Raw genomic sequence first — 11,072 nt, forward strand, 5'->3', positions numbered from 1 at the left:
TAGTTGTTTATCTCTCTTTTTCTCAGCTTCTTTATTTTCTATCATTTGGTCTTCTATATAACTAGTTCTCTCTTCTGCCTCATTTATGCTAGCAGTTAGAGCCTCCATTTTTTATTGCACCTCATTAATAGCCTTTTTGATTTCAACTTTGTTAGATTTTAGTTCTTTTATTTCTCCAGAAAGGGTTTCTCTAATATCTTCCATGCTTTTTTCAAGCCCAGCTAATATCTTTAAAATCGTCATTCTGAACTCTAGTTCTGACATCTTACTAATGTCTGTATTGATTAGGTCCCTGGTAGTCGGTACTGCCTCTTGTTCTTTTTTTTTTGAGGTGATTTTTTCCATCTTGTCATTTTGTCCAGAGAAGAACAGATGTATGAGAGATCAAATACTAAGAGGGTAACAAGGATCCTGGAAAAATATATACTAAACAAATCAGAAGAGACCTGAAACCAGGGGAGAAGAAAGGGAAAGAAAGAAAAAAGAAAAAAAAAAGAAAAAGGAAAAAACAAACAAACAAAAACCAGAATATGATCAAATATGATCAGGCTGGTGCATAGATCAGTGCCACACACTAGATTTTGGATGTATTTTGGTTTGTTAGAGAAAGTGCCTCCCAAAATTTTAAAGAAAGAAAAACTTATATATGTACAAAAATAAGGGTAAATACTATGAAGGGATGGAATATGACTGTAAGGATGAAAATTATAGAAGATTTTATAAAAGGAATTGATAAGATAAGAAGTTGGTTGAAAAAAGCAAGAAGAGGATTTAAAAAAAAAAAGGGAGAGAATGTGATCAGGCAGGAGACTAGAACAAAGCCATACACTAGAAATTTAGGGTATATCTGGATCTGTTAGAAGAAACTGTATCCCAAAATTTTAAAGAGAGTACAACTTATATATATATACCAAAAATAAGATTAACTACTATGAAGAGGTGGAATATGACTGTAAAAATGAAAAATAAAAAAGATTTTTTTTAAAAAAAAGGGATTGATAAGGTATTGGTTGAAAAAGGGAAAAAGAAAAATTTGAAAAGAGAAAAAAGAAAAAGAAAAAATTAAATTAAAAAAATTAACTTTGAAAGACTAAGGAATCATGGGGAAATAGCCATGAATCCTATGTGCTGTATTCCCCTAGCACTGGCATTCTGCATTCTCATTGATCAGTAAACTTGTTCTTGCCTGGCGGTTCTTGATGATCTTCTGGGGGAGGTGCCTGCTGCTGTGGTTCTCAAATGTCATTGCTGGAGGCGGAATTGGCCCGCCCTTGCGGGGGGGCGGGCTAAGTAATCTGCTCGGGTTTGCTCTCGGGAGCTTTTGTTCCCTGCAAGCTTTCCGTACAGCTTTGGAGGACGAGAGTGAAAATGGCAGCCTCCCAATCTCCACCCCAGGGGAGCCGAGAACTCAGGCCCCCACTCCTCTGTGAGGCCCCAGAGAAAAGCAGTCAATCCCTCCTGTCTCCCCGGTCTCCAGCCACACTCCGTACTCACCTGGCCTGTGACCGAGCATTTCTATCTCTGGCACCCGACTCCGTTTGGAATCTCCAAACCCAGCAGTTTCCTGCAGTGCACTCCCACACCACTCCTCCCAGGGGAGTAAGGGGAGTCTCCCCAGATCTGCTCCTTGTTGTGTACCTACTGGAAGAGCAATGGCCTGACTGTGCTGCAGATCATTGTTTATGGCAACCCTGAGCTGCGTGCCCACTCCTTGGCTCCATACCTGGGAGCTCTGCCACACTCAGGCATCCCCAGTCTTTCTGTGAACCCGAGGGTCCTGAAACCACACTGTCCCAGCAAGTGTTCCACCCCCCGCTTAGCCACTGGAATGACGTCCTTCAGCAGAGCTGACTTCTAAAAGTTCCAATTTTGTGCTCTGCTGCTCTATCACTTGCCAGTAGTGGCTGACAGCGGCCCCCTCCCCTGCCGTCTATCTTCCCGAATATTGCCTCAGATTCACTTCTTGGCACATCCTACCTTCCAGAAAGTTGTCGCTTTTCTGCTCAGAGAGTTGCTGCTATACTTTTCTTTGATCTCCTGTTGAGCTCATAGGTGTTCAGAATGGTTTGATCCCTCTCTAGCTGAATTCCTGGGACCAGATGAAATTTAGGTCTCCTACTCCTCTGCCATCTTGCTCCTCCCCCCTTATTAGAATCTTTCAATTATAAACATAATATTTACAGTCTAAGCTCATTGTAAGAATCCAAATAATATACAAATGCATAGTTAAGAACCCCCTCTTTCCCTGAGGAGTTTAGCTTGTGTCATTTACACCTATTGTTATGCTTGAAGGTATGCACATGTAATACATGTATCCATCCATTCATCCCAACATACATATCTACATATGTATATAGCTTTTGTTTCTGTGTTGTTCCCTTAAGCAAAAATAAGCTTGTTTAATAACATATTACTCTGTGACAGTAGCCATTCTTGTGTCATGATTGTAATTGTGTACATCCATGTGTGTTTCATATCACTTAATTTGATGCCTGTTCATATGGTCAGCCTGTCCAGAAATATCTTAAAGAAACTAGTTTTATTTTTGCAATGTTTTAGTTCTTTTCTCAATGTACAAAAATAATATCTCTTCATTGTAGGAAATTTGAGTAGATGTGTGATTGTGTAATAAAGTGAGAAAAAGATAAACTAGAATTGACTATAGTTGCTTTCTCGAGTAAATGGCATAATTTGCAGCAGTGTGGAAATAAATATCTTTATTGCTCTTTTCTCTCAGAGAGTAGTAGGAACAGGAGGAAAGAAGTGTGACATTAAAATTTCAAGGTTAGTGCTGATTTTTTGTGTGCTTCTAAAGTGTGGGACTGAAACAGATGATCTGCCATTTAGCAGTTTATCAGACCCCATTATCAGACCCCATTAATCTTTGAATGTGTAGGAGAAGGTGCACAGTATAAATTAATAAGGAATGGTGGTGGTGTGGGTGAGTGCTGTGTGTGTGGTGGGTGATGCCTGAGGGAAAGGTGCTAGAAAGAGGGGAAGCAGAGCATCTAGAAGTGATAAATGGGGCCATAAAAGAACGTGCAAGATTGGAGCCCACGAAAGAAGTGAACAAGTGAAAAATTACATCTTGTGGCATTGTCTCTTAGGTTGTAAATGTTCAGTGTTTGATTATTTCCCATGTCTTGCTGCAATCTCCCCCTCTGCTTCTCAGACCTTCAGTAATGTGTAAACTCATACAAATATCTTGGCCAAGTGATTCTTAAGTGTGATTATCATGGAACGAGCTGTTCATCTGCAAGTAAATTAAAATGATGATGAGTTGGCATTTTATTTTATTTTTTCATATTGCCATAGAATAGAAAAGAATGATAAGGTGAGTAATCACCATGCATTAATTTCCAGTCCATTAATTGGTCTGACAAAACTGTAGAAACTAGTCCTGGGTTCTTGCCTCATTACACTGTGATCCCAGTATACAGGATGTATCTTTTGTCCAGTTAATATTTCTAATTTCATTTTAAAATTGTGGTCTTTTGGGGAGAAAGTAGGCTAAGGAAGTGGGAAGTGAGAGAAGACAAGCCCTGATTAGAATGCTAGAATATGTGATCTTGGTAAGGTTTATTGCCCAACTGTTAATGGAGGAGAGAAAAGGAGAGATCAGAGGTAGGAATAAGGAGAAAGGAATTAAATTTAGACATTTTTTCCCAATGAAAACTCTTCCTACAGATCAAGAATATTCAATAGCTGGAATTATGCAGTATTGTAACATCTAAAATTATTGATGACTTCTACTCCAATCAGGAAGGCAATTTGGGTGCAGTCCATGCTTGAGATCACTGCCTAGATAATCAGGAGAATAATCATAGGTTAGTCAACTTTCCATTTATGGTAGTATATTTAGAGCTATAGAATCTCTTTTTTGAAAGATTTTTAAACATTTATCAGAGAGAGAGAGAGAGAGGATGTGTAAGGGGGAGGGTCAGAGGGAGAGGGAGAAGCAGACTCCCCACTGAGCAGAGAGCCCAATGCAGGGCTCGATTCCAGGACCCTGGGATCATGACCTGAGTTGAAGGCAGACACTTAACCAACTGAGCCACTCAAGCACTATAGAATATCTTTTGTGACATTTATGAAAGGTCCAGAAAATATAAGATAATCTTACCTCAGCATCTTCTCTTTCCCTGATGGGGTGACCACCAGCCTCCCCAGTTTGTCCAGGTTTTCCTGATTTTAGCGCTGCAAGACTTGCATTCTGGGAATTCCCTTAGGCCTGAGCAAACCAGGGTTGGTCACTGTACTCCAAGCCTTCCTCTCTTGCCCTCCCCCTGTCCCCCCATTATCCACGTCCTCCACTAACCTACTTTCTGGAGCCTTAGCACTGTCTTTTCCTTCTTCAAGAAACCTATCATCCAACCAACAGGATGAAAATGAAGGTGCTCCGATGACTTTGTGAGTAAGGAAAACATAAGATTGTTTTCTATCCTTAACAAAAACAAATATTTAAGTACATGGAGCCCAATGTGGGACTCGAACTCATGACTGTGAGATCCAGACCTGAGCTGAGATCAAGAGTCAGATGCTCAACCAACTGAGCCACCCAAACACCCCAACAAAAACTTGTTTTTAGTATTCCCTCATTTAAATTTTAATCATATTAAACTGTAAAGTTTTTTCCTGAGCTGTTACCCAACTACTGCTGTATAGTTGTCTATAATTTTACATTCTTTTTGTATGTATAACATTGTTCTTTTGTATTCTTTACTTGAGTATAATTGACACACGATGTTACATTATTTTCAGGTGGACAGCATAGTGATCTAACAACCGTGTGCTTTATGCTATGCTCACCACAAGTATAGCTATCATCTGTCACCATGCAACACTATTATAATACCACTGACTATATTCACTATGTTGTACCTTTTATTTCCTTGATTTATTCCTTCCATAACCGGAAGCCTGTCTCTCCCACTCACCTTCAACCATTTTGCACCCAACATTGGAGCACCTAAATACATAAAGCAAACATTAATGGACATAAAGAGAGAAACTGATGGTAATACAATAATAATAGGGGACTTTAACACCTCAAATCAATGGATAGATCATCCAGGCAGAAAATCAATAAGGAAGCTGTCTTTGAATGTCACATTAGACCAGATGGACATAACAGATATAAACAGAATATTCCATCCCCAAACAACAGAAAACACATTATTTTCAGGTGCACATGGAAAATTCTCCAGAATAGATCACATGTTAGGCCACAAAACAAGACTCAGTAAATTTTAGAAGATCGAAATCATACTATGTATCTTTTCTTGACCATACAGTATGAGACTAGAAATCAGTTGCAAGAAGAAAACTAGAAAAAAAAAAAAAACACATAAATATGTGGAGGCTAAACATGCTACTTAACTGCCAATGGGTTGATAAATCAAAGACAATTTTTAAATATGCATGTTTTAATTCTTCTTTAAATATTTGGTAGAATTTTCCAGTGAAACTATCAAGGCCAGGAAATTTCTTTTTGAGAGTTTTTAAAATACAAATATGGAAACTATTTCCATAATAGTTAAAGGGATATTAAAATTATGTATTTCATATTGGATGAGTTGTGATAGTTTTTTTTAATTTCCTACAAGTTGGTCAGACATGTAAGTTTTCAAATTTATCTGTGTAGTTGTTCATTGTATTCTCTTACTATTCTGTTGTCTGTAAGATTTGTAGTGATATCTCCTTTTCATTCTTTATACTGTTGTTTTTTTTCTTCTCTCTTTTTGTTTTTGTCAGTCTTGCCAGAGGTTTGTCCATTTTTGTTTTTCTGAGAAGGACCATCCCCAACTCTGGCAATCACCAATATGTTGTCTTTATTTATGGAGTTTTTTAAAATTTAATTTCAAATATGACTAGGTCATACAGTATTTGTCTTTCTCTGGCTGACTTGTTTCATTTACCATAATGCCCTTAAGTTTCATCCATATTGTCACAAATGGAGGGGTTTCATCGTTTTTATGGCTGAATAATATCCCATCATAGAGCCGCTGGGACTCCGGGACTAGGCAGGGAGAGGCGAGGCCCGCTCTTCCCCTCACCCCTCCCGTAAGCCTGCCACGGTGCCCGGGGTTGGACTTGAGCTCGCGGGGAGAAGGCGGAGCCATCGGCAGGGACATCTCTAAAGGGCTCTGTCCCTTCAGGAGCTTCCCCGAGATGCTTTAGGGCTGCATTTGCAAAGCGCAGCGCCTCCAAGTGCTGGTGGGGGAGTCAGAAAGGTAGGATTGCCCTCCCAGTCCCTAGAAGGTTACCGTCTAAGGAATGGACCGGGAGGGGACCGGGACAGCGGTAGTAAGCAGCGATAATGAAAGACTCTCAGGTGCTAAATAGACTGTAAGCATCGTGAGCTGAGAGTTAAAAGAAGTAATTCTCTCTAGGAATCAGGGTAGTTGGCTGTGGATTGAGCCCAGAAGCATCGATAGGATTGCTGTTAGTTACCAAGAAAAGGGGAAAGTGTTAACATTTACGGCAGTTAGTTGTATAGATAAAATAATTAAGATATAATTTAATAAGCTCAGGGGCAGTGAATAAAGGAATCAGAGCCCCTAACTACTTGGAGGGACCCGGGGAAGCTTCAGGAAGGAATTCAAGCTTGAGTAGGATTTTGCAAGAACGGAAAGGGAGAGTGTACAAAGTACTGGATGTATACAGAGTTCCCCTAAAGTAAACAGAATGTCTGTTTTGTGTTAGGCAGAGTATTCTTAGGTAGTTAGTCTAAGTATTCTGGCCATAAAGAAGACTAAAGTACCGCCCTCAAGGATTTTTATCTTTGTGAAGGCTTGTATATCTAATGATAGATATCCTCAGGATTCTGTGGGAGCCACCTAGCCTGGCTTTCAGGGAGGTCTTCGTTAAGGAGGCCATAAAGCAAAAAGTGTGGTTGGTATATTTGAAGCGCCAGTAAGTAGTAAAAATGGTGTGGGTGAGTAACTAGGCATGAGGTTGTAAATTTGGGCTTAGTCATGCTTTCTAGCAGATCTTGAAGGACCATGGAAGTCATACTAACCTGGGTGTAAGCACCTGTAAAAGATTGTAAATGAAACTAATGATGCACTGTAAGTTGGCTAATTGAATTTAAATTAAAAAAAAGATTGTAAATGAAAAAAATATCCCATTATATATAATATATGAAATATGAAATATGAAATCACATTTTATTTCTTTATTCCTCTGTTTATGGGCAATTAAGTTGTCCAGATGTCTTGATTATTGTAAATAATGTTTCAATGAACATGGGAGTGCAGATGTCTTCTTGAGATCACGATTTCATTTCCTTTAGATAAATACCTAGTAGTGTAATTGCTGGATCATGTGGTAAATTTATTTTTAACTTTTTGAGGAAACTCCATATTGTTTTCCATAGTAACTGTGCTAGCTTATATTTTTACCAACAGTGCACATGGGTTCCCTTTTCTTCACATCCTAGCCAACAGTTATTATTATTATTTTTTTTATTAGCCATTCTAACAGGTGTGAGCTGATATATTGTTGTCATTTGATATGCATTTCCTTGATGATTAGTAATGCTGGGCACCTTTTCATATACCTATTGATCATTTGTTTGTCTTCTTTGGAAAAAAATACCTATTCAGATCCTCTGCCCATTTTTAATTGGATTGTTTGCCTTTTTTCTATTGAGTTGTATGGGATCTTTTTAATATTTTGGATATTAAACCTTTATCAAATATATGATTTGTAAATATTTTCTCCAAATCTGTACGTTGCCACTTTTTTTGCTGATAGCTTCCTTTGCTGTTCAGAAGCTTTTTAGTTTGCTGTAGTCCCACTTGCTTATTTTTACTTTTGTTGCCTTTGCTTTTGGTGTCCAATCCAAAAAAAAAAAAAATCATTGCCAAGACTGATGTCAAGGGCCTTACCCTCTTGTGTTTTCTTCTAAGAATTCTCAGGTCTTATGTTCAACTCTTTAATCCATTCTGAGTTGATTTTTATCTATGATGTATGATAGTGGTCCAGTTTCATTCTTTTGCATGTGGCTGTCCATTTTTCCAATATTTCCAATATTATTGAGAAAAATAATCTTTCTCTGTTATATATTCTTGTATTCCTCTAAATTAATTGACTATATGTACTTTTTTTTTCTGGACACTTTATTTTTTTCCACTGACCTATGTGTCTGTTTTTATGCCCATGCCATACTGTTTTGTTTAAAGCCTCCAGCTTTATATTTCTTTCTCAAAACTGTTTTGGCCATGCAATTTTTTGGATTGTTTGTTCCAGGAACAATTTTCTAAATCTCCTGTTTGGATTATTTATTATTAATGTATAGACATACAACTGTTTTCCTTTGTAGAATTTTTTTGTCATGCAAGTTTGCCGAATTTATTAGTTCTAACATTTTTGAGGGATAAATCTTCAGACTCTTTTACATATAAAACTTTAATTTCCATGTAGAAATGATTCCAGACTTTCATTTCCAAATTTTATTTCTTTTATTCTCTTTCTTGCCTAATTGCCCTGGCTGCAAATTGCACTTTCATGTTGAATAGAATTGGCAAGAGCAGTCATGTTTTTCTGCTTTTTATATCAGAGTAAATGCTTTTAGGTTCTCTATTCAGTATGATGTTTGCTGTGGGCTTTCTTTTTTTAATTTTATTTTTTAAAAGATTTATGTATGTATTTATTTGTTTATTTAAGAAAGAGAGAGAGAGAGGTGGAGGGAGAGAATCAGAGAATCTCAAGCAGACTCCCCGCTGAGTGGGGAACTTGACACAAGGTTCAATCTCATGACCCTGAGATCATGATCTGAGCCAAAATCAAGAGTGGGATGCTTAACAAACTGAGCCACCCTGGCGCCCTGTTGAGGGCATTCTATATATGGCTTCTATATGGTTAGATAGTTGTCTTCTAGTTTTTAAATTTTTTGTGTGATAAAAGGGTGTTGAATGTTCTCAAATGCTTCTTGTGCATTGAAATGATCATGTGCTTTTTCCTTCATTCTGTTAATGTAGTCCATTTTGATGATTGATTTTTACATGCTGAACCATCCTTGCATTTCAGGAATTAATTCCACTAAGTCTTACTGTATAATCCTTCCTTTAGTGTGTTGTTGAATTTGATTTGCCAGTATTTTGCTGGGGATTTTCATGTCAATATTTACCAAGGTAATTCTTCTCTAGCTTTTGTTGTTTTTGTATTGTCTGGTTTTGATTTTAGGGAAATGCAGGTCACATTGAATGAATGGAATATGTTTTATCCTCTTCAGGATTTTTGAAGATATGAGATTGGTATAAATTCTTATTTATTTTTTTTAATTCACCAGAGAACCTTTGGACCTAAGCATTTTTGTTTTGGGGTGTTTGTAGATTACTGATTCAATCTGTTTTCTAGCACTAGGTTTATTCAAGCTTGCTATTTATTCCTGATTCTCTTTTAGTAGTTTGTGTATTTTGAAGAGTTTTTCCATTTCTTTTAAGTTATCCAATTTATTGCTCTACAATTGTTGATAGTATTTTCTTTTTATTTCTTCTAAGTTTTTATTTAAATTCCAGTTAGTTAGCATACAGTGTAATATTAGTTTCAGGTGTAAAATTCACTGATGGAACACTTACAGAAAACACCCAGTGTTCATCACAAGTGCACTCTTTAATCCCCATCACCTATTTAATCCACCCCACCCCCACTGACCTCCCCTCTGGTAACCATCAGTTTATTCTCTACAGTTAAGAGTCTGTTTCTTGGTTTGCCTCTCTCTGTGTCTCCCTTTTTAAATCTATGCTCATTTGTTTTCTTTCTTAAGTTCCACATATGAGTGAAATCATATGGTATTTGTCTTTCTCTGACTGGCTTATTTTGCTTACCATAATATTCTCTAGCTCTCTCCATGTCTTTGCAAATGGCAAGATTTCATTCTTTTTTTATGGTTGTGTAAAAATCCATTGTATCAATACATTACCTCTTTTTATCCATTCAATAATTTGGGCTATTTGGGCTCTTTCCATAATTTGGCTATCGTAGATAATGATGGTAAAACATCAGAGTACTTTTATCTTGTCGAATTAGTATTCTGTATTTTTTGGATAAGTACCTAGTAGTGCGATTGCTGGGCTATGGGGTAGTTCTATATTTAACTATTTGAGGAACCCCCATACTGTTTCCCAGAGTGGCTGCATCAGTTTGCATTCCCACCAACAGTGTAAGAGAGTCCCCCTTTCTCTACATCCTCACCAACACCTCTTGTTCCTTGTGCTGTTGATTTTACCCATGACAAGTGTGAGGTAATATCTCATTGTAGTTTTGATTTGTATTTCCCTAATGATGAGTGATTTTGAGCATCTTTTTATGTGCCTGCTGGCCATCTGCATGTCTTCTTTGGAAAAATTTCTATTCATGTCTTCTGCCCATTTTTTCATTGTATTATTTGATGTTGGGGGTGAGGAGTTTTGTAAATTCTTTATAGATTTTGGATTCTAACCCTTTATCAGATATGTCTTTTGCAAATATCTTCTCCCATTCTGTAGGTTGTCTTTAAGTTTTGTTAATTACTTCCCTTGCTGTGCAGAAGTTATTTATTTTGATAAAGTCCCAAAAGTTTATTGTTACTTTTGTTTCCCTTGCATTGGGAGACATATCTAGTAAGAAGTTGCTAAGGCCAATGTCAAACGGGTTGCTGCCTGTGTTTTGCTTTAGAATTTTAATGGTTTCCTGTCTCACATTTAGGTCTTTCATCCATTTTGAATTTTTGTGTGTGTATGGTATAAGACAGTGGTCAAATTTCTTTCTCATGCACGTTGCTGTCCGATTTTCCCAACACCATTTGTTGAAAAGACTGTTTTTTTGTTCCCCCTTTGGATATTCTTTCCTGCTTTGTCAAAGATTAGTTGACCATATAGTTGTAGGTTCATTTCTGGGCTTTCTGTTCTGTTTTAGTGATCTAGGTGTCCCTGTTTGTGCCAGTACCATACTGTCTTGATCAGTACAGCTTTGTAAATAAGTGAGTCCGGAATTGGGATGCCTCCAGCTTTGATTTTCTTTTTCAAGGTTGCTTTATTTAACATGGAGCACTGGGTGCTATACAAAAACAATGAATCGTGGATCAC

The sequence above is a fragment of the Leptonychotes weddellii genome, chromosome X (assembly GCF_054177405.1).
Source record: "Leptonychotes weddellii isolate Sample4059 chromosome X, ASM5417740v2, whole genome shotgun sequence".
Classification (NCBI taxonomy): domain Eukaryota; kingdom Metazoa; phylum Chordata; class Mammalia; order Carnivora; family Phocidae; genus Leptonychotes; species Leptonychotes weddellii.